This window comes from Taudactylus pleione, unplaced genomic scaffold (genome assembly GCF_031769625.1).
Source record: "Taudactylus pleione unplaced genomic scaffold, aTauple2 ptg000311l, whole genome shotgun sequence".
Lineage (NCBI taxonomy): Eukaryota > Metazoa > Chordata > Amphibia > Anura > Myobatrachidae > Taudactylus > Taudactylus pleione.
In genome coordinates this window covers 561,462-582,590 of record NW_028284712.1, presented here as the reverse complement: position 1 = coordinate 582,590, position 21,129 = coordinate 561,462, and the positions used below count along the sequence as shown (strand labels likewise).

Here is a 21,129-nt window from a genome sequence, read left to right as displayed (position 1 = left end):
TATTCAGTTAGAAACTCAACTGGATTTAATACTTCAATTTAAAACCAATATTTTATAAGGTCATCATTTTTTTACTCTAAAAATTTGAAAGTTTTCAAATACTGATTTTATAGAGATGTGGGCTGTTAATTTGATTTTTACATTTTTAATTTCCTGTGTCACCCTAAGTTTTCTGACATCTTCGAAATTGAGCTTTAAAACAGTCTTGAAACTAAATGCTCAATATGTGGAGAGAAGCTCAGTTGTGAGGCTACATGCAGAATACTGTAGTTGCTCCTAAAACTAACCTTGGGGAAGGTCTGAGATTAGAGCCACATGCTGCTTTCACAGAGCATTTCTTGACTGAAGTAAGTGAGATCCCATCAATATTGGTCAGCTGGTAACTTCAAAGCAGAAGACACTGTATGCACTAAAACTCCTGTGCTGCTATTGATGCAAAGTTCTCAAGCTTGGAATTGGCTCATGGCTGGCAAATTTAAGTTCAATGGCTGAGAGGAAGTACATAGCTGCTTTCCGACTCAATTCAGACTACTCTCTCTCCACATTTTGCTAATGTATGCCTCATCTTGGGCTGCTCTAAATGTATCTATTTCCTTATCTATAAATATTGAAAATTTGAATATTCAGTTAGAAACACAACTGGATTTAATTCTTCAATTTAAAACCAATATTTTATAAGGTCATCATTTTTTTACTCTAAAAGTTTGAAAGTTTTCAAATCCTTATTTTATAGAGATGTGGGCTGTGAATTTTATTTTTACATTTTAAATTTCCTGTGTCACCCTAAGTTTTCTGACACAATCAAAGTTGAGCTTTAAAACAGTCTTGAAACTAAATGCTCAATATGTGGAGAGAAGCTCAGTGGTGAGGCTACATGCAGAGTACTGTAGTTGCTCCTAAAACAAACCTTGGGGAAGGTCTGAGATTAGAGCCACATGCTGCTCTCACAGAGCATTTCTTGACTGAAGCAAGTGAGTTCCCATCAATATTGGTCAGCTTGTAACTTCAAAGCAGAAGACACTGTATGCACTAAAACTCATGTGTTGCTATTGATGCAAAGTTCTCAAGCTTGGAATTGGCTCATTGCTAGCAAATTTAAGTTCAATGGCTGAGAGGAAGTACATAGCTGCTTTCCAACTCAATTCAGACTACTCTCTCTCCACATTTTGCTAATGTATGCCTCATCTTAGGCTGCTCTAAATGTATCTATTTCCCTATCTATGAAAAGTGAAAATTTGAATATTTAGTTAGAAACTCAACTGGATTTAATACTTCAATTTAAAACCTATATTTTATAAGGTCATCATTTTTTTTTCTCTAAAAATTTTAAAGTTTTCAAATCCTGATTTTATAGAGATGTGGGCTGTTAATTTGATTTTTACATTTTTAATTTCCTGTGTCACCCTAAGTTTTCTGACATCTTCGAAATTGAGCTTTAAAACAGTCTTGAAACTAAATGCTCAATATGTGGAGAGAAGCTCAGTGGTGAGGCTACATGCAGAGTACTGTAGTTGCTCCTAAAACTAACCTTGGGGAAGGTCTGAGATTAGAGCCACATGCTGCTTTCACAGAGCATTTCTTGACTGAAGTAAGTGAGATCCCATCAATATTGGTCAGCTGGTAACTTCAAAGCAGAAGACACTGTATGCACTAAAACTTCTGTGCTGCTATTGATGCAAAGTTCTCAAGCTTGGAATTGGCTCATGGCTGGCAAATTTAAGTTCAATGGCTGAGAGGAAGTACATAGCTGCTTTCCGACTCAATTCAGACTACTCTCTCTCCACATTTTGCTAATGTATGCCTCATCTTGGGCTGCTCTAAATGTATCTATTTCCTTATCTATAAATATTGAAAATTTGAATATTCAGTTTGAAACACAACTGGATTTAATTCTTCAATTTAAAACCAATATTTTATAAGGTCATCATTTTTTTACTCTAAAAGTTTGATAGTTTTCAAATCCTTATTTTATAGAGATGTGGGCTGTGAATTTTATTTTTACATTTTTAATTTCCTGTGTCACCCTAAGTTTTCTGACACCATCAAAGTTGAGCTTTAAAACAGTCTTGAAACTAAATGCTCAATATGTGGAGAGAAGCTCAGTGGTGAGGCTACATGCAGAGTACTGTAGTTGCTCCTAAAACAAACCTTGGGGAAGGTCTGAGATTAGAGCCACATGCTGCTCTCACAGAGCATTTCTTGACTGAAGCAAGTGAGTTCCCATCAATATTGGTCAGCTTGTAACTTCAAAGCAGAAGACACTGTATGCACTAAAACTCATGTGTTGCTATTGATGCAAAGTTCTCAAGCTTGGAATTGGCTCATTGCTAGCAAATTTAAGTTCAATGGCTGAGAGGAAGTACATAGCTGCTTTCCAACTCAATTCAGACTACTCTCTCTCCACATTTTGCTAATGTATGCCTCATCTTAGGCTGCTCTAAATGTATCTATTTCCCTATCTATGAAAAGTGAAAATTTGAATATTTAGTTAGAAACTCAACTGGATTTAATACTTCAATTTAAAACCTATATTTTATAAGGTCATCATTTTTTTTTCTCTAAAAATTTTAAAGTTTTCAAATCCTGATTTTATAGAGATGTGGGCTGTTAATTTGATTTTTACATTTTTAATTTCCTGTGTCACCCTAAGTTTTCTGACATCTTCGAAATTGAGCTTTAAAACAGTCTTGAAACTAAATGCTCAATATGTGGAGAGAAGCTCAGTGGTGAGGCTACATGCAGAGTACTGTAGTTGCTCCTAAAGCTAACCTTGGGGAAGGTCTGAGATTAGAGCCACATGCTGCTCTCACAGAGCATTTCTTGACTGAAGCAAGTGAGTTCCCATCAATATTGGTCAGCTTGTAACTTCAAAGCAGAAGACACTGTATGCACTAAAACTTATGTGCTGCTATTGATGCAAAGTTCTCAAGCTTGGAATTGGCTCATGGCTGGCAAATTTAAGTTCAATGGCTGAGAGGAAGTACATAGCTGCTTTCCAACTCAATTCAGACTACTCTCTCTCCACATTTTGCTAATGTATGCCTCATCTTAGGCTGCTCTAAATGTATCTATTTCCCTATCTATGAAAAGTGAAAATTTGAATATTCAGTTAGAAACTCAACTGGATTTAATACTTCAATTTAAAAACAATATTTTATAAGGTCATCATTTTTTTACTCTCAAAATTTGAAAGTTTTCAAATACTGATTTTATAGAGATGTGGGCTGTTAATTTGATTTTTACATTTTTAATTTCCTGTGTCACCCTAAGTTTTCTGACATCTTCGAAATTGAGCTTTAAAACAGTCTTGAAACTAAATGCTCAATATGTGGAGAGAAGCTCAGTTGTGAGGCTACATGCAGAATACTGTAGTTGCTCCTAAAACTAACCTTGGGGAAGGTCTGAGATTAGAGCCACATGCTGCTTTCACAGAGCATTTCTTGACTGAAGTAAGTGAGATCCCATCAATATTGGTCAGCTGGTAACTTCAAAGCAGAAGACACTGTATGCACTAAAACTCCTGTGCTGCTATTGATGCAAAGTTCTCAAGCTTGGAATTGGCTCATGGCTGGCAAATTAAGTTCAATGGCTGAGAGGAAGTACATAGCTGCTTTCCGACTCAATTCAGACTACTCTCTCTCCACATTTTGCTAATGTATGCCTCATCTTGGGCTGCTCTAAATGTATCTATTTCCTTATCTATAAATATTGAAAATTTGAATATTCAGTTAGAAACACAACTGGATTTAATTCTTCAATTTAAAACCTATATTTTATAAGGTCATCATTTTTTTACTCTAAAAGTTTGAAAGTTTTCAAATCCTTATTTTATAGAGATGTGGGCTGTGAATTTTATTTTTACATTTTTAATTTCCTGTGTCACCCTAAGTTTTCTGACACCATCAAAGTTGAGCTTTAAAACAGTCTTGAAACTAAATGCTCAATATGTGGAGAGAAGCTCAGTGGTGAGGCTACATGCAGAGTACTGTAGTTGCTCCTAAAACAAACCTTGGGGAAGGTTTGAGATTAGATCCACATGCTGCTCTCACAGAGCATTTCTTGACTGAAGCAAGTGAGTTCCCATCAAAATTGGTCAGCTTGTAACTTCAAAGCAGAAGACACTGTATGCACTAAAACTCATGTGTTGCTATTGATGCAAAGTTCTCAAGCTTGGAATTGGCTCATGGCTAGCAAATTTAAGTTCAATGGCTGAGAGGAAGTACATAGCTGCTTTCCAACTCAATTCAGACTACTCTCTCTCCACATTTTGCTAATGTATGCCTCATCTTAGGCTGCTCTAAATGTATCTATTTCCCTATCTATGAAAAGTGAAAATTTGAATATTCAGTTAGAAACTCAACTGGATTTAATACTTCAATTTAAAACCTATATTTTATAAGGTCATCAATTTTTTACTCAAAAATTTTAAAGTTTTCAAATCCTGATTTTATAGAGATGTGGGCTGTTAATTTGATTTTTACATTTTTAATTTCCTGTGTCACCCTAAGTTTTCTGACATCTTCGAAATTGAGCTTTAAAACAGTCTTGAAACTAAATGCTCAATATGTGGAGAGAAGCTCAGTTGTGAGGCTACATGCAGAATACTGTAGTTGCTCCTAAATCAAACCTTGGGGAAGGTCTGAGATTAGAGCCACATGCTGCTTTCACAGAGCATTTCTTGACTGAAGTAAGTGAGATCCCATCAATATTGGTCAGCTGGTAACTTCAAAGCAGAAGACACTGTATGCACTAAAACTCCTGTGCTGCTATTGATGCAAAGTTCTCAAGCTTGGAATTGGCTCATGGCTGGCAAATCTAAGTTCAATGGCTGAGAGGAAGTACATAGCTGCTTTCCATCTCAATTCAGACTACTCTCTCTCCACATTTTGCTAATGTATGCCTCATCTTAGGCTGCTCTAAATGTATCTATTTCCCTATCTATGAAAAGTGAAAATTTGAATATTCAGTTAGAAACTCAACTGGATTTAATTCTTCAATTTAAAACCTATATTTTATAAGGTCATCATTTTTTTACTCTAAAAATTTGAAAGCTTTCAAATCCTTATTTTATAGAGATGTGGGCTGTTAATTTGATTTTTACATTTTTAATTTCCTGTGTCACCCTAAGTTTTCTGACATCTTCGAAGTTGAGCTTTATAACAGTCTTGAAACTAAATGCTCAATATGTGGAGAGAAGATCAGTGGTGAGGCTACATGCAGAGTACTGTAGTTGCTCCTAAAACAAACCTTGGGGAAGGTCTGAGATTAGAGCCACATGCTGCTCTCACAGAGCATTTCTTGACTGAAGCAAGTGAGTTCCCATCAATATTGGTCAGCTTGTAACTTCAAAGCAGAAGACACTGTATGCATTAAAACTCCTGTGCTGCTATTGATGCAAAGTTCTCAAGCTTGGAATTGGCTCATGGCTGGCAAATTTAAGTTCAATGGCTGAGAGGAAGTACATAGCTGCTTTCCAACTCAATTTAGACTACTCTCTCTCCACATTTTGCTAATGTATGCCTCATCTTAGGCTGCTCTAAATGTATCTATTTCCCTATCTATGAAAAGTGAAAATTTTAATATTCAGTTAGAAACTCAACTGGATTTAATTCTTCAATTTAAAACCTATATTTTATAAGGTCTTCATTTTTTTACTCTAAAAATTTGAAAGTTTTCAAATCCTTATTTTATAGAGATGTGGGCTGTTAGTTTGATTTTTACATTTTTAATTTCCTGTGTCACCCTAAGTTTTCTGACATCTTCGAAGTTGAGCTTTAAAACAGTCTTGAAACTAAATGCTCAATATGTGGAGAGAACCTCAGTTGTGAGGCTACATGCAGAATACTGTAGTTGCTCCTAAAACTAACCTTGGGGAAGGTCTGAGATTAGAGCCACATGCTGCTTTCACAGAGCATTTCTTGACTGAAGTAAGTGAGATCCCATCAATATTGGTCAGCTGGTAACTTCAAAGCAGAAGACACTGTATGCACTAAAACTCCTGTGCTGCTATTGATGCAAAGTTCTCAAGCTTGGAATTGGCTCATGGCTGGCAAATTTAAGTTCAATGGCTGAGAGGAAGTACATAGCTGCTTTCCGACTCAATTCAGACTACTCTCTCTCCACATTTTGCTAATGTATGCCTCATCTTGGGCTGCTCTAAATGTATCTATTTCCTTATCTATAAATATTGAAAATTTGAATATTCAGTTAGAAACACAACTGGATTTAATTCTTCAATTTAAAACCAATATTTTATAAGGTCATCATTTTTTTACTCTAAAAGTTTGAAAGTTTTCAAATCCTTATTTTATAGAGATGTGGGCTGTTAATTTGATTTTTACATTTTTAATTTCCTGTGTCACCCTAAGTTTTCTGACATCTTCGAAGTTGAGCTTTATAACAGTCTTGAAACTAAATGCTCAATATGTGGAGAGAAGATCAGTGGTGAGGCTACATGCAGAGTACTGTAGTTGCTCCTAAAACAAACCTTGGGGAAGGTCTGAGATTAGAGCCACATGCTGCTCTCACAGAGCATTTCTTGACTGAAGCAAGTGAGTTCCCATCAATATTGGTCAGCTTGTAACTTCAAAGCAGAAGACACTGTATGCATTAAAACTCCTGTGCTGCTATTGATGCAAAGTTCTCAAGCTTGGAATTGGCTCATGGCTGGCAAATTTAAGTTCAATGGCTGAGAGGAAGTACATAGCTGCTTTCCAACTCAATTTAGACTACTCTCTCTCCACATTTTGCTAATGTATGCCTCATCTTAGGCTGCTCTAAATGTATCTATTTCCCTATCTATGAAAAGTGAAAATTTTAATATTCAGTTAGAAACTCAACTGGATTTAATTCTTCAATTTAAAACCTATATTTTATAAGGTCTTCATTTTTTTACTCTAAAAATTTGAAAGTTTTCAAATCCTTATTTTATAGAGATGTGGGCTGTTAGTTTGATTTTTACATTTTTAATTTCCTGTGTCACCCTAAGTTTTCTGACATCTTCGAAGTTGAGCTTTAAAACAGTCTTGAAACTAAATGCTCAATATGTGGAGAGAACCTCAGTTGTGAGGCTACATGCAGAATACTGTAGTTGCTCCTAAAACTAACCTTGGGGAAGGTCTGAGATTAGAGCCACATGCTGCTTTCACAGAGCATTTCTTGACTGAAGTAAGTGAGATCCCATCAATATTGGTCAGCTGGTAACTTCAAAGCAGAAGACACTGTATGCACTAAAACTCCTGTGCTGCTATTGATGCAAAGTTCTCAAGCTTGGAATTGGCTCATGGCTGGCAAATTTAAGTTCAATGGCTGAGAGGAAGTACATAGCTGCTTTCCGACTCAATTCAGACTACTCTCTCTCCACATTTTGCTAATGTATGCCTCATCTTGGGCTGCTCTAAATGTATCTATTTCCTTATCTATAAATATTGAAAATTTGAATATTCAGTTAGAAACACAACTGGATTTAATTCTTCAATTTAAAACCAATATTTTATAAGGTCATCATTTTTTTACTCTAAAAGTTTGAAAGTTTTCAAATCCTTATTTTATAGAGATGTGGGCTGTGAATTTTATTTTTACATTTTAAATTTCCTGTGTCACCCTAAGTTTTCTGACACAATCAAAGTTGAGCTTTAAAACAGTCTTGAAACTAAATGCTCAATATGTGGAGAGAAGCTCAGTGGTGAGGCTACATGCAGAGTACTGTAGTTGTTTCTAAAACAAACCTTGGGGAAGGTCTGAGATTAGAGCCACATGCTGCTCTCACAGAGCATTTCTTGACTGAAGCAAGTGAGTTCCCATCAATATTGGTCAGCTTGTAACTTCAAAGCAGAAGACACTGTATGCACTAAAACTCATGTGTTGCTATTGATGCAAAGTTCTCAAGCTTGGAATTGGCTCATTGCTAGCAAATTTAAGTTCAATGGCTGAGAGGAAGTACATAGCTGCTTTCCAACTCAATTCAGACTACTCTCTCTCCACATTTTGCTAATGTATGCCTCATCTTAGGCTGCTCTAAATGTATCTATTTCCCTATCTATGAAAAGTGAAAATTTGAATATTTAGTTAGAAACTCAACTGGATTTAATACTTCAATTTAAAACCTATATTTTATAAGGTCATCATTTTTTTTTCTCTAAAAATTTTAAAGTTTTCAAATCCTGATTTTATAGAGATGTGGGCTGTTAATTTGATTTTTACATTTTTAATTTCCTGTGTCACCCTAAGTTTTCTGACATCTTCGAAATTGAGCTTTAAAACAGTCTTGAAACTAAATGCTCAATATGTGGAGAGAAGCTCAGTGGTGAGGCTACATGCAGAGTACTGTAGTTGCTCCTAAAACTAACCTTGGGGAAGGTCTGAGATTAGAGCCACATGCTGCTTTCACAGAGCATTTCTTGACTGAAGTAAGTGAGATCCCATCAATATTGGTCAGCTGGTAACTTCAAAGCAGAAGACACTGTATGCACTAAAACTCCTGTGCTGCTATTGATGCAAAGTTCTCAAGCTTGGAATTGGCTCATGGCTGGCAAATTTAAGTTTAATGGCTGAGAGGAAGTACATAGCTGCTTTCCGACTCAATTCAGACTACTCTCTCTCCACATTTTGCTAATGTATGCCTCATCTTGGGCTGCTCTAAATGTATCTATTTCCTTATCTATAAATATTGAAAATTTGAATATTCAGTTAGAAACACAACTGGATTTAATTCTTCAATTTAAAACCAATATTTTATAAGGTCATCATTTTTTTACTCTAAAAGTTTGAAAGTTTTCAAATCCTTATTTTATAGAGATGTGGGCTGTGAATTTTATTTTTACATTTTTAATTTCCTGTGTCACCCTAAGTTTTCTGACACCATCAAAGTTGAGCTTTAAAACAGTCTTGAAACTAAATGCTCAATATGTGGAGAGAAGCTCAGTGGTGAGGCTACATGCAGAATACTGTAGTTGCTCCTAAAACAAACCTTGGGGAAGGTCTGAGATTAGAGCCACATGCTGCTCTCACAGAGCATTTCTTGACTGAAGCAAGTGAGTTCCCATCAATATTGGTCAGCTTGTAACTTCAAAGCAGAAGACACTGTATGCACTAAAACTCATGTGTTGCTATTGATGCAAAGTTCTCAAGCTTGGAATTGGCTCATTGCTAGCAAATTTAAGTTCAATGGCTGAGAGGAAGTACATAGCTGCTTTCCAACTCAATTCAGACTACTCTCTCTCCACATTTTGCTAATGTATGCCTCATCTTAGGCTGCTCTAAATGTATCTATTTCCCTATCTATGAAAAGTGAAAATTTGAATATTTAGTTAGAAACTCAACTGGATTTAATACTTCAATTTAAAACCTATATTTTATAAGGTCATCATTTTTTTTTCTCTAAAAATTTTAAAGTTTTCAAATCCTGATTTTATAGAGATGTGGGCTGTTAATTTGATTTTTACATTTTTAATTTCCTGTGTCACCCTAAGTTTCCTGACATCTTCGAAATTGAGCTTTAAAACAGTCTTGAAACTAAATGCTCAATATGTGGAGAGAAGCTCAGTGGTGAGGCTACATGCAGAGTACTGTAGTTGCTCCTAAAGCTAACCTTGGGGAAGGTCTGAGATTAGAGCCACATGCTGCTCTCACAGAGCATTTCTTGACTGAAGCAAGTGAGTTCCCATCAATATTGGTCAGCTTGTAACTTCAAAGCAGAAGACACTGTATGCACTAAAACTTATGTGCTGCTATTGATGCAAAGTTCTCAAGCTTGGAATTGGCTCATGGCTGGCAAATTTAAGTTCAATGGCTGAGAGGAAGTACATAGCTGCTTTCCAACTCAATTCAGACTACTCTCTCTCCACATTTTGCTAATGTATGCCTCATCTTAGGCTGCTCTAAATGTATCTATTTCCCTATCTATGAAAAGTGAAAATTTGAATATTCAGTTAGAAAGTCAACTGGATTTAATACTTCAATTTAAAACCAATATTTTATAAGGTCATCATTTTTTTACTCTAAAAATTTGAAAGTTTTCAAATCCTGATTTTATAGAGATGTGGGCTGTTAATTTGATTTTTACATTTTTAATTTCCTGTGTCACCCTAAGTTTTCTGACATCTTCGAAATTGAGCTTTAAAACAGTCTTGAAACTAAATGCTCAATATGTGGAGAGAAGCTCAGTTGTGAGGCTACATGCAGAATACTGTAGTTGCTCCTAAAACTAACCTTGGGGAAGGTCTGAGATTAGAGCCACATGCTGCTTTCACAGAGCATTTCTTGACTGAAGTAAGTGAGATCCCATCAATATTGGTCAGCTGGTAACTTCAAAGCAGAAGACACTGTATGCACTAAAACTCCTGTGCTGCTATTGATGCAAAGTTCTCAAGCTTGGAATTGGCTCATGGCTGGCAAATTAAGTTCAATGGCTGAGAGGAAGTACATAGCTGCTTTCCGACTCAATTCAGACTACTCACTCTCCACATTTTGCTAATGTATGCCTCATCTTGGGCTGCTCTAAATGTATCTATTTCCTTATCTATAAATATTGAAAATTTGAATATTCAGTTAGAAACTCAACTGGATTTAATACTTCAATTTAAAACCTATATTTTATAAGGTCATCAATTTTTTATTCAAAAATTTTAAAGTTTTCAAATCCTGATTTTATAGAGATGTGGGCTGTTAATTTGATTTTTACATTTTTAATTTCCTGTGTCACCCTAAGTTTTCTGACATCTTCGAAATTGAGCTTTAAAACAGTCTTGAAACTAAATGCTCAATATGTGGAGAGAAGCTCAGTTGTGAGGCTACATGCAGAATACTGTAGTTGCTCCTAAAACAAACCTTGGGGAAGGTCTGAGATTAGAGCCACATGCTGCTTTCACAGAGCATTTCTTGACTGAAGTAAGTGAGATCCCATCAATATTGGTCAGCTGGTAACTTCAAAGCAGAAGACACTGTATGCACTAAAACTCCTGTGCTGCTATTGATGCAAAGTTCTCAAGCTTGGAATTGGCTCATGGCTGGCAAATTTAAGTTTAATGGCTGAGAGGAAGTACATAGCTGCTTTCCGACTCAATTCAGACTACTCTCTCTCCACATTTTGCTAATGTATGCCTCATCTTGGGCTGCTCTAAATGTATCTATTTCCTTATCTATAAATATTGAAAATGTGAATATTCAGTTAGAAACACAACTGGATTTAATTCTTCAATTTAAAACCAATATTTTATAAGGTCATCATTTTTTTACTCTAAAAGTTTGAAAGTTTTCAAATCCTTATTTTATAGAGATGTGGGCTGTGAATTTTATTTTTACATTTTAAATTTCCTGTGTCACCCTAAGTTTTCTGACACAATCAAAGTTGAGCTTTAAAACAGTCTTGAAACTAAATGCTCAATATGTGGAGAGAAGCTCAGTGGTGAGGCTACATGCAGAGTACTGTAGTTGCTTCTAAAACAAACCTTGGGGAAGGTCTGAGATTAGAGCCACATGCTGCTCTCACAGAGCATTTCTTGACTGAAGCAAGTGAGTTCCCATCAATATTGGTCAGCTTGTAACTTCAAAGCAGAAGACACTGTATGCACTAAAACTTATGTGCTGCTATTGATGCAAAGTTCTCAAGCTTGGAATTGGCTCATGGCTGGCAAATTTAAGTTCAATGGCTGAGAGGAAGTACATAGCTGCTTTCCAACTCAATTCAGACTACTCTCTCTCCACATTTTGCTAATGTATGCCTCATCTTAGGCTGCTCTAAATGTATCTATTTCCCTATCTATGAAAAGTGAAAATTTGAATATTCAGTTAGAAACTCAACTGGATTTAATACTTCAATTTAAAAACAATATTTTATAAGGTCATCATTTTTTTACTCTAAAAATTTGAAAGTTTTCAAATACTGATTTTATAGAGATGTGGGCTGTTAATTTGATTTTTACATTTTTAATTTCCTGTGTCACCCTAAGTTTTCTGACATCTTCGAAATTGAGCTTTAAAACAGTCTTGAAACTAAATGCTCAATATGTGGAGAGAAGCTCAGTTGTGAGGCTACATGCAGAATACTGTAGTTGCTCCTAAAACTAACCTTGGGGAAGGTCTGAGATTAGAGCCACATGCTGCTTTCACAGAGCATTTCTTGACTGAAGTAAGTGAGATCCCATCAATATTGGTCAGCTGGTAACTTCAAAGCAGAAGACACTGTATGCACTAAAACTCCTGTGCTGCTATTGATGCAAAGTTCTCAAGCTTGGAATTGGCTCATGGCTGGCAAATCTAAGTTCAATGGCTGAGAGGAAGTACATAGCTGCTTTCCGACTCAATTCAGACTACTCTCTCTCCACATTTTGCTAATGTATGCCTCATCTTGGGCTGCTCTAAATGTATCTATTTCCTTATCTATAAATATTGAAAATTTGAATATTCAGTTAGAAACACAACTGGATTTAATTCTTCAATTTAAAACCAATATTTTATAAGGTCATCATTTTTTTACTCTAAAAGTTTGAAAGTTTTCAAATCCTTATTTTATAGAGATGTGGGCTGTGAATTTTATTTTTACATTTTAAATTTCCTGTGTCACCCTAAGTTTTCTGACACAATCAAAGTTGAGCTTTAAAACAGTCTTGAAACTAAATGCTCAATATGTGGAGAGAAGCTCAGTGGTGAGGCTACATGCAGAGTACTGTAGTTGCTTCTAAAACAAACCTTGGGGAAGGTCTGAGATTAGAGCCACATGCTGCTCTCACAGAGCATTTCTTGACTGAAGCAAGTGAGTTCCCATCAATATTGGTCAGCTTGTAACTTCAAAGCAGAAGACACTGTATGCACTAAAACTCATGTGTTGCTATTGATGCAAAGTTCTCAAGCTTGGAATTGGCTCATTGCTAGCAAATTTAAGTTCAATGGCTGAGAGGAAGTACATAGCTGCTTTCCAACTCAATTCAGACTACTCTCTCTCCACATTTTGCTAATGTATGCCTCATCTTAGGCTGCTCTAAATGTATCTATTTCCCTATCTATGAAAAGTGAAAATTTGAATATTTAGTTAGAAACTCAACTGGATTTAATACTTCAATTTAAAACCTATATTTTATAAGGTCATCATTTTTTTTTCTCTAAAAATTTTAAAGTTTTCAAATCCTGATTTTATAGAGATGTGGGCTGTTAATTTGATTTTTACATTTTTAATTTCCTGTGTCACCCTAAGTTTTCTGACATCTTCGAAATTGAGCTTTAAAACAGTCTTGAAACTAAATGCTCAATATGTGGAGAGAAGCTCAGTGGTGAGGCTACATGCAGAGTACTGTAGTTGCTCCTAAAACTAACCTTGGGGAAGGTCTGAGATTAGAGCCACATGCTGCTTTCACAGAGCATTTCTTGACTGAAGTAAGTGAGATCCCATCAATATTGGTCAGCTGGTAACTTCAAAGCAGAAGACACTGTATGCACTAAAACTCCTGTGCTGCTATTGATGCAAAGTTCTCAAGCTTGGAATTGGCTCATGGCTGGCAAATTTAAGTTTAATGGCTGAGAGGAAGTACATAGCTGCTTTCCGACTCAATTCAGACTACTCTCTCTCCACATTTTGCTAATGTATGCCTCATCTTGGGCTGCTCTAAATGTATCTATTTCCTTATCTATAAATATTGAAAATTTGAATATTCAGTTAGAAACACAACTGGATTTAATTCTTCAATTTAAAACCAATATTTTATAAGGTCATCATTTTTTTACTCTAAAAGTTTGAAAGTTTTCAAATCCTTATTTTATAGAGATGTGGGCTGTGAATTTTATTTTTACATTTTTAATTTCCTGTGTCACCCTAAGTTTTCTGACACCATCAAAGTTGAGCTTTAAAACAGTCTTGAAACTAAATGCTCAATATGTGGAGAGAAGCTCAGTGGTGAGGCTACATGCAGAATACTGTAGTTGCTCCTAAAACAAACCTTGGGGAAGGTCTGAGATTAGAGCCACATGCTGCTCTCACAGAGCATTTCTTGACTGAAGCAAGTGAGTTCCCATCAATATTGGTCAGCTTGTAACTTCAAAGCAGAAGACACTGTATGCACTAAAACTCATGTGTTGCTATTGATGCAAAGTTCTCAAGCTTGGAATTGGCTCATTGCTAGCAAATTTAAGTTCAATGGCTGAGAGGAAGTACATAGCTGCTTTCCAACTCAATTCAGACTACTCTCTCTCCACATTTTGCTAATGTATGCCTCATCTTAGGCTGCTCTAAATGTATCTATTTCCCTATCTATGAAAAGTGAAAATTTGAATATTTAGTTAGAAACTCAACTGGATTTAATACTTCAATTTAAAACCTATATTTTATAAGGTCATCATTTTTTTTTCTCTAAAAATTTTAAAGTTTTCAAATCCTGATTTTATAGAGATGTGGGCTGTTAATTTGATTTTTACATTTTTAATTTCCTGTGTCACCCTAAGTTTCCTGACATCTTCGAAATTGAGCTTTAAAACAGTCTTGAAACTAAATGCTCAATATGTGGAGAGAAGCTCAGTGGTGAGGCTACATGCAGAGTACTGTAGTTGCTCCTAAAGCTAACCTTGGGGAAGGTCTGAGATTAGAGCCACATGCTGCTCTCACAGAGCATTTCTTGACTGAAGCAAGTGAGTTCCCATCAATATTGGTCAGCTTGTAACTTCAAAGCAGAAGACACTGTATGCACTAAAACTTATGTGCTGCTATTGATGCAAAGTTCTCAAGCTTGGAATTGGCTCATGGCTGGCAAACTTAAGTTCAATGGCTGAGAGGAAGTACATAGCTGCTTTCCAACTCAATTCAGACTACTCTCTCTCCACATTTTGCTAATGTATGCCTCATCTTAGGCTGCTCTAAATGTATCTATTTCCCTATCTATGAAAAGTGAAAATTTGAATATTCAGTTAGAAAGTCAACTGGATTTAATACTTCAATTTAAAACCAATATTTTATAAGGTCATCATTTTTTTACTCTAAAAATTTGAAAGTTTTCAAATCCTGATTTTATAGAGATGTGGGCTGTTAATTTGATTTTTACATTTTTAATTTCCTGTGTCACCCTAAGTTTTCTGACATCTTCGAAATTGAGCTTTAAAACAGTCTTGAAACTAAATGCTCAATATGTGGAGAGAAGCTCAGTTGTGAGGCTACATGCAGAATACTGTAGTTGCTCCTAAAACTAACCTTGGGGAAGGTCTGAGATTAGAGCCACATGCTGCTTTCACAGAGCATTTCTTGACTGAAGTAAGTGAGATCCCATCAATATTGGTCAGCTGGTAACTTCAAAGCAGAAGACACTGTATGCACTAAAACTCCTGTGCTGCTATTGATGCAAAGTTCTCAAGCTTGGAATTGGCTCATGGCTGGCAAATTAAGTTCAATGGCTGAGAGGAAGTACATAGCTGCTTTCCGACTCAATTCAGACTACTCACTCTCCACATTTTGCTAATGTATGCCTCATCTTGGGCTGCTCTAAATGTATCTATTTCCTTATCTATAAATATTGAAAATTTGAATATTCAGTTAGAAACTCAACTGGATTTAATACTTCAATTTAAAACCTATATTTTATAAGGTCATCAATTTTTTATTCAAAAATTTTAAAGTTTTCAAATCCTGATTTTATAGAGATGTGGGCTGTTAATTTGATTTTTACATTTTTAATTTCCTGTGTCACCCTAAGTTTTCTGACATCTTCGAAATTGAGCTTTAAAACAGTCTTGAAACTAAATGCTCAATATGTGGAGAGAAGCTCAGTTGTGAGGCTACATGCAGAATACTGTAGTTGCTCCTAAAACAAACCTTGGGGAAGGTCTGAGATTAGAGCCACATGCTGCTTTCACAGAGCATTTCTTGACTGAAGTAAGTGAGATCCCATCAATATTGGTCAGCTGGTAACTTCAAAGCAGAAGACACTGTATGCACTAAAACTCCTGTGCTGCTATTGATGCAAAGTTCTCAAGCTTGGAATTGGCTCATGGCTGGCAAATTTAAGTTTAATGGCTGAGAGGAAGTACATAGCTGCTTTCCGACTCAATTCAGACTACTCTCTCTCCACATTTTGCTAATGTATGCCTCATCTTGGGCTGCTCTAAATGTATCTATTTCCTTATCTATAAATATTGAAAATTTGAATATTCAGTTAGAAACACAACTGGATTTAATTCTTCAATTTAAAACCAATATTTTATAAGGTCATCATTTTTTTACTCTAAAAGTTTGAAAGTTTTCAAATCCTTATTTTATAGAGATGTGGGCTGTGAATTTTATTTTTACATTTTTAATTTCCTGTGTCACCCTAAGTTTTCTGACACCATCAAAGTTGAGCTTTAAAACAGTCTTGAAACTAAATGCTCAATATGTGGAGAGAAGCTCAGTGGTGAGGCTACATGCAGAATACTGTAGTTGCTCCTAAAACAAACCTTGGGGAAGGTCTGAGATTAGAGCCACATGCTGCTCTCACAGAGCATTTCTTGACTGAAGCAAGTGAGTTCCCATCAATATTGGTCAGCTTGTAACTTCAAAGCAGAAGACACTGTATGCACTAAAACTCATGTGTTGCTATTGATGCAAAGTTCTCAAGCTTGGAATTGGCTCATTGCTAGCAAATTTAAGTTCAATGGCTGAGAGGAAGTACATAGCTGCTTTCCAACTCAATTCAGACTACTCTCTCTCCACATTTTGCTAATGTATGCCTCATCTTAGGCTGCTCTAAATGTATCTATTTCCCTATCTATGAAAAGTGAAAATTTGAATATTTAGTTAGAAACTCAACTGGATTTAATACTTCAATTTAAAACCTATATTTTATAAGGTCATCATTTTTTTTTCTCTAAAAATTTTAAAGTTTTCAAATCCTGATTTTATAGAGATGTGGGCTGTTAATTTGATTTTTACATTTTTAATTTCCTGTGTCACCCTAAGTTTCCTGACATCTTCGAAATTGAGCTTTAAAACAGTCTTGAAACTAAATGCTCAATATGTGGAGAGAAGCTCAGTGGTGAGGCTACATGCAGAGTACTGTAGTTGCTCCTAAAGCTAACCTTGGGGAAGGTCTGAGATTAGAGCCACATGCTGCTCTCACAGAGCATTTCTTGACTGAAGCAAGTGAGTTCCCATCAATATTGGTCAGCTTGTAACTTCAAAGCAGAAGACACTGTATGCACTAAAACTTATGTGCTGCTATTGATGCAAAGTTCTCAAGCTTGGAATTGGCTCATGGCTGGCAAATTTAAGTTCAATGGCTGAGAGGAAGTACATAGCTGCTTTCCAACTCAATTCAGACTACTCTCTCTCCACATTTTGCTAATGTATGCCTCATCTTAGGCTGCTCTAAATGTATCTATTTCCCTATCTATGAAAAGTGAAAATTTGAATATTCAGTTAGAAACTCAACTGGATTTAATACTTCAATTTAAAACCAATATTTTATAAGGTCATCATTTTTTTACTCTAAAAATTTGAAAGTTTTCAAATCCTGATTTTATAGAGATGTGGGCTGTTAATTTGATTTTTACATTTTTAATTTCCTGTGTCACCCTAAGTTTTCTGACATCTTCGAAATTGAGCTTTAAAACAGTCTTGAAACTAAATGCTCAATATGTGGAGAGAAGCTCAGTTGTGAGGCTACATGCAGAATACTGTAGTTGCTCCTAAAACTAACCTTGGGGAAGGTCTGAGATTAGAGCCACATGCTGCTTTCACAGAGCATTTCTTGACTGAAGTAAGTGAGATCCCATCAATATTGGTCAGCTGGTAACTTCAAAGCAGAAGACACTGTATGCACTAAAACTCCTGTGCTGCTATTGATGCAAAGTTCTCAAGCTTGGAATTGGCTCATGGCTGGCAAATTAAGTTCAATGGCTGAGAGGAAGTACATAGCTGCTTTCCGACTCAATTCAGACTACTCACTCTCCACATTTTGCTAATGTATGCCTCATCTTGGGCTGCTCTAAATGTATCTATTTCCTTATCTATAAATATTGAAAATTTGAATATTCAGTTAGAAACACAACTGGATTTAATTCTTCAATTTAAAACCTATATTTTATAAGGTCATCATTTTTTTACTCTAAAAGTTTGAAAGTTTTCAAATCCTTATTTTATAGAGATGTGGGCTGTGAATTTTATTTTTACATTTTTAATTTCCTGTGTCACCCTAAGTTTTCTGACACCATCAAAGTTGAGCTTTAAAACAGTCTTGAAACTAAATGCTCAATATGTGGAGAGAAGCTCAGTGGTGAGGCTACATGCAGAGTACTGTAGTTGCTCCTAAAACAAACCTTGGGGAAGGTCTGAGATTAGATCCACATGCTGCTCTCACAGAGCATTTCTTGACTGAAGCAAGTGAGTTCCCATCAAAATTGGTCAGCTTGTAACTTCAAAGCAGAAGACACTGTATGCACTAAAACTCATGTGTTGCTATTGATGCAAAGTTCTCAAGCTTGGAATTGGCTCATGGCTGGCAAATTTAAGTTCAATGGCTGAGAGGAAGTACATAGCTGCTTTCCAACTCAATTCAGACTACTCTCTCTCCACATTTTGCTAATGTATGCCTCATCTTAGGCTGCTCTAAATGTATCTATTTCCCTATCTATGAAAAGTGAAAATTTGAATATTCAGTTAGAAACTCAACTGGATTTAATACTTCAATTTAAAACCTTTATTTTATAAGGTCATCATTTTTTTACTCTAAAAATTTTAAAGTTTTCAAATCCTGATTTTATAGAGATGTGGGCTGTTAATTTGATTTTTACATTTTTAATTTCCTGTGTCACCCTAAGTTTTCTGACATCTTCGAAATTGAGCTTTAAAACAGTCTTGAAACTAAATGCTCAATATGTGGAGAGAAGCTCAGTTGTGAGGCTACATGCAGAATACTGTAGTTGCTCCTAAAACTAACCTTGAGGAAGGTCTGAGATTAAAGCCACATGCTGCTTTCACAGAGCATTTCTTGACTGAAGTAAGTGAGATTCCATCAATATTTGTCAGCTGGTAACTTCAAAGCAGAAGACACTGTATGCACTAAAACTCCTGTGCTGCTATTGATGCAAAGTTCTCAAGCTTGGAATTGGCTCATGGCTGGCAAATCTAAGTTCAATGGCTGAGAGGAAGTACATAGCTGCTTTCCATCTCAATTCAGACTACTCTCTCTCCACATTTTGCTAATGTATGCCTCATCTTAGGCTGCTCTAAATGTATCTATTTCCCTATCTATGAAAAGTGAAAATTTGAATATTCAGTTAGAAACTCAACTGGATTTAATTCTTCAATTTAAAACCTATATTTTATAAGGTCATCATTTTTTTACTCTAAAAGTAAGAACGTTTTCAAATACTTATTTTATAGAGATGTGGGCTGTTAATTTGATTTTTACATTTTTAATTTCCTGTGTCACCCTAAGTTTTCTGACATCTACGAAGTTGAGCTTTAAAACAGTCTTGAAACTAAATGCTCAATATGTGGAGAGAAGCTCAGTGGTGAGGCTACATGCAGAGTACTGTAGTTGCTTCTAAAACTAACCTTGGGGAAGGTCTGAGATTAGAGCCACATGCTGCTCTCACAGAGCATTTCTTGACTGAAGCAAGTGAGTTCCCATCAATATTGGTCAGCTTGTAACTTCAAAGCAGAAGACACTGTATGCACTAAAACTCATGTGCTGCTATTGATGCAAAGTTCTCAAGCTTGGAATTGGCTCATGGTTGGCAAATTTAAGTTCAATGGCTGAGAGGAAGTACATAGCTGCTTTCCAACTCAATTTAGACTTCTCTCTCTCCACATTTTGCTAATGTATGCCTCATCTTAGGCTGCTCTAAATGTATCTATTTCCCTATCTATGAAAAGTGAAAATTTTAATATTCAGTTAGAAACTCAACTGGATTTAATTCTTCAATTTAAAACCTATATTTTATAAGGTCATCATTTTTTTACTCTAAAAATTTGAAAGTTTTCAAATCCTTATTTTATAGAGATGTGGGCTGTTAGTTTGATTTTTACATTTTTAATTTCCTGTGTCACCCTAAGTTTTCTGACACCATCAAAGTTGAGCTTTAAAACAGTCTTGAAACTAAATGCTCAATATGTGGAGAGAAGCTCAGTGGTGAGGCTACATGCAGAGTACTGTAGTTGCTCCTAAAACAAACCTTGGGGAAGGTCTGAGGTTAGAGCCACATGCTGCTCTCACAGAGCATTTCTTGACTGAAGCAAGTGAGTTCCCATCAATATTGGTCAGCTTGTAACTTCAAAGCAGAAGACACTGTATGCACTAAAACTCATGTGTTGCTATTGATGCAAAGTTCTCAAGCTTGGAATTGGCTCATGGCTAGCAAATTTAAGTTCAATGGCTGAGAGGAAGTACATAGCTGCTTTCCAACTCAATTCAGACTACTCTCTCTCCACATTTTGCTAATGTATGCCTCATCTTAGTCTGCTCTAAATGTATCTATTTCCCTATCTATGAAAAGTGAAAATTTGAATATTCAGTTAGAAACTCAACTGGATTTAATACTTCAATTTAAAACCTATATTTTATAAGGTCATCAATTTTTTACTCAAAAATTTTAAAGTTTTCAAATCCTGATTTTATAGAGATGTGGGCTGTTAATTTGATTTTTACATTTTTAATTTCCTGTGTCACCCTAAGTTTTCTGACATCTTCGAAATTGAGCTTTAAAAAAGTCTTGAAACTAAATGCTCAATATGTGGAGAGAAGCTCAGTTGTGAGGCTACATGCAGAATACTGTAGTTGCTCCTAAAACAAACCTTGGGGAAGGTCTGAGATTAGAGCCACATGCTGCTTTCACAGAGCATTTCTTGACTGAAGTAAGTGAGATCCCATCAATATTGGTCAGCTGGTAACTTCAAAGCAGAAGACACTGTATGCACTAAAACTCATGTGCTGCTATTGATGCAAAGTTCTCAAGCTTGGTATTGGCTCATGGCTGGCAAATTTAAGTTCAATGGCTGAGAGGAAGTACATAGCTGCTTTCCAACTCAATTCAGACTACTCTCCCTCCACATTTTGCTAATGTATGCCTCATCTTAGGCTGCTCTAAATGTATCTATTTCCTTATCTATAAAAATTGAAAATTTGAATATTCAGTTAGAAACTCAACTGGATTTAATTCTTCAATTTAAAACCTATA

The 21,129-nt window shown here is 35.8% G+C and overlaps 34 non-coding genes across 34 annotated transcripts; all 34 read left to right on the top strand.

The window, feature by feature from the left end:
* Window positions 1-228: 228 nt before the first annotated feature.
* On the top strand, window positions 229-541 carry LOC148511256 (Nuclear RNase P). The gene has a single exon (XR_015868823.1).
* A 307-nt stretch (window positions 542-848) lies between these two features.
* LOC148511255 (Nuclear RNase P) lies at window positions 849-1,161 on the top strand. The gene has a single exon (XR_015869090.1).
* Window positions 1,162-1,469: 308 nt separating this feature from the next.
* On the top strand, window positions 1,470-1,782 carry LOC148511254 (Nuclear RNase P). Its single transcript, XR_015868764.1, has one exon.
* A 307-nt stretch (window positions 1,783-2,089) lies between these two features.
* Window positions 2,090-2,402, top strand: LOC148511253 (Nuclear RNase P). Its single transcript, XR_015869089.1, has one exon.
* A 308-nt stretch (window positions 2,403-2,710) lies between these two features.
* Window positions 2,711-3,023, top strand: LOC148511252 (Nuclear RNase P). Its single transcript, XR_015868950.1, has one exon.
* A 307-nt stretch (window positions 3,024-3,330) lies between these two features.
* Window positions 3,331-3,642, top strand: LOC148511251 (Nuclear RNase P). Its single transcript, XR_015868807.1, has one exon.
* A 307-nt stretch (window positions 3,643-3,949) lies between these two features.
* Window positions 3,950-4,262, top strand: LOC148511250 (Nuclear RNase P). The gene has a single exon (XR_015868775.1).
* Window positions 4,263-4,568: 306 nt separating this feature from the next.
* Window positions 4,569-4,881, top strand: LOC148511249 (Nuclear RNase P). Its single transcript, XR_015868856.1, has one exon.
* Window positions 4,882-5,188: 307 nt separating this feature from the next.
* Window positions 5,189-5,501, top strand: LOC148511248 (Nuclear RNase P). Its single transcript, XR_015869184.1, has one exon.
* A 307-nt stretch (window positions 5,502-5,808) lies between these two features.
* LOC148511247 (Nuclear RNase P) lies at window positions 5,809-6,121 on the top strand. Its single transcript, XR_015868840.1, has one exon.
* Window positions 6,122-6,428: 307 nt separating this feature from the next.
* Window positions 6,429-6,741, top strand: LOC148511246 (Nuclear RNase P). Its single transcript, XR_015869183.1, has one exon.
* Window positions 6,742-7,048: 307 nt separating this feature from the next.
* LOC148511245 (Nuclear RNase P) lies at window positions 7,049-7,361 on the top strand. The gene has a single exon (XR_015868838.1).
* Window positions 7,362-7,668: 307 nt separating this feature from the next.
* LOC148511244 (Nuclear RNase P) lies at window positions 7,669-7,981 on the top strand. The gene has a single exon (XR_015869295.1).
* A 308-nt stretch (window positions 7,982-8,289) lies between these two features.
* Window positions 8,290-8,602, top strand: LOC148511243 (Nuclear RNase P). Its single transcript, XR_015868795.1, has one exon.
* Window positions 8,603-8,909: 307 nt separating this feature from the next.
* Window positions 8,910-9,222, top strand: LOC148511242 (Nuclear RNase P). The gene has a single exon (XR_015869306.1).
* A 308-nt stretch (window positions 9,223-9,530) lies between these two features.
* On the top strand, window positions 9,531-9,843 carry LOC148511241 (Nuclear RNase P). Its single transcript, XR_015868949.1, has one exon.
* Window positions 9,844-10,150: 307 nt separating this feature from the next.
* Window positions 10,151-10,462, top strand: LOC148511240 (Nuclear RNase P). Its single transcript, XR_015868869.1, has one exon.
* Window positions 10,463-10,768: 306 nt separating this feature from the next.
* On the top strand, window positions 10,769-11,081 carry LOC148511239 (Nuclear RNase P). Its single transcript, XR_015868852.1, has one exon.
* A 307-nt stretch (window positions 11,082-11,388) lies between these two features.
* Window positions 11,389-11,701, top strand: LOC148511238 (Nuclear RNase P). The gene has a single exon (XR_015869046.1).
* Window positions 11,702-12,008: 307 nt separating this feature from the next.
* On the top strand, window positions 12,009-12,321 carry LOC148511237 (Nuclear RNase P). The gene has a single exon (XR_015868829.1).
* A 307-nt stretch (window positions 12,322-12,628) lies between these two features.
* On the top strand, window positions 12,629-12,941 carry LOC148511236 (Nuclear RNase P). The gene has a single exon (XR_015869231.1).
* Window positions 12,942-13,249: 308 nt separating this feature from the next.
* LOC148511235 (Nuclear RNase P) lies at window positions 13,250-13,562 on the top strand. Its single transcript, XR_015868793.1, has one exon.
* A 307-nt stretch (window positions 13,563-13,869) lies between these two features.
* On the top strand, window positions 13,870-14,182 carry LOC148511234 (Nuclear RNase P). Its single transcript, XR_015869305.1, has one exon.
* Window positions 14,183-14,490: 308 nt separating this feature from the next.
* On the top strand, window positions 14,491-14,803 carry LOC148511233 (Nuclear RNase P). Its single transcript, XR_015868991.1, has one exon.
* A 307-nt stretch (window positions 14,804-15,110) lies between these two features.
* LOC148511232 (Nuclear RNase P) lies at window positions 15,111-15,422 on the top strand. The gene has a single exon (XR_015868868.1).
* A 306-nt stretch (window positions 15,423-15,728) lies between these two features.
* Window positions 15,729-16,041, top strand: LOC148511231 (Nuclear RNase P). Its single transcript, XR_015868851.1, has one exon.
* A 307-nt stretch (window positions 16,042-16,348) lies between these two features.
* LOC148511230 (Nuclear RNase P) lies at window positions 16,349-16,661 on the top strand. The gene has a single exon (XR_015869304.1).
* A 308-nt stretch (window positions 16,662-16,969) lies between these two features.
* Window positions 16,970-17,282, top strand: LOC148511229 (Nuclear RNase P). The gene has a single exon (XR_015868948.1).
* A 307-nt stretch (window positions 17,283-17,589) lies between these two features.
* On the top strand, window positions 17,590-17,901 carry LOC148511228 (Nuclear RNase P). The gene has a single exon (XR_015868867.1).
* A 307-nt stretch (window positions 17,902-18,208) lies between these two features.
* LOC148511227 (Nuclear RNase P) lies at window positions 18,209-18,521 on the top strand. The gene has a single exon (XR_015869202.1).
* A 307-nt stretch (window positions 18,522-18,828) lies between these two features.
* On the top strand, window positions 18,829-19,141 carry LOC148511226 (Nuclear RNase P). Its single transcript, XR_015868883.1, has one exon.
* Window positions 19,142-19,448: 307 nt separating this feature from the next.
* On the top strand, window positions 19,449-19,761 carry LOC148511225 (Nuclear RNase P). Its single transcript, XR_015868798.1, has one exon.
* Window positions 19,762-20,068: 307 nt separating this feature from the next.
* LOC148511224 (Nuclear RNase P) lies at window positions 20,069-20,381 on the top strand. Its single transcript, XR_015868990.1, has one exon.
* A 306-nt stretch (window positions 20,382-20,687) lies between these two features.
* On the top strand, window positions 20,688-21,000 carry LOC148511223 (Nuclear RNase P). The gene has a single exon (XR_015868824.1).
* Window positions 21,001-21,129: the final 129 nt, after the last annotated feature.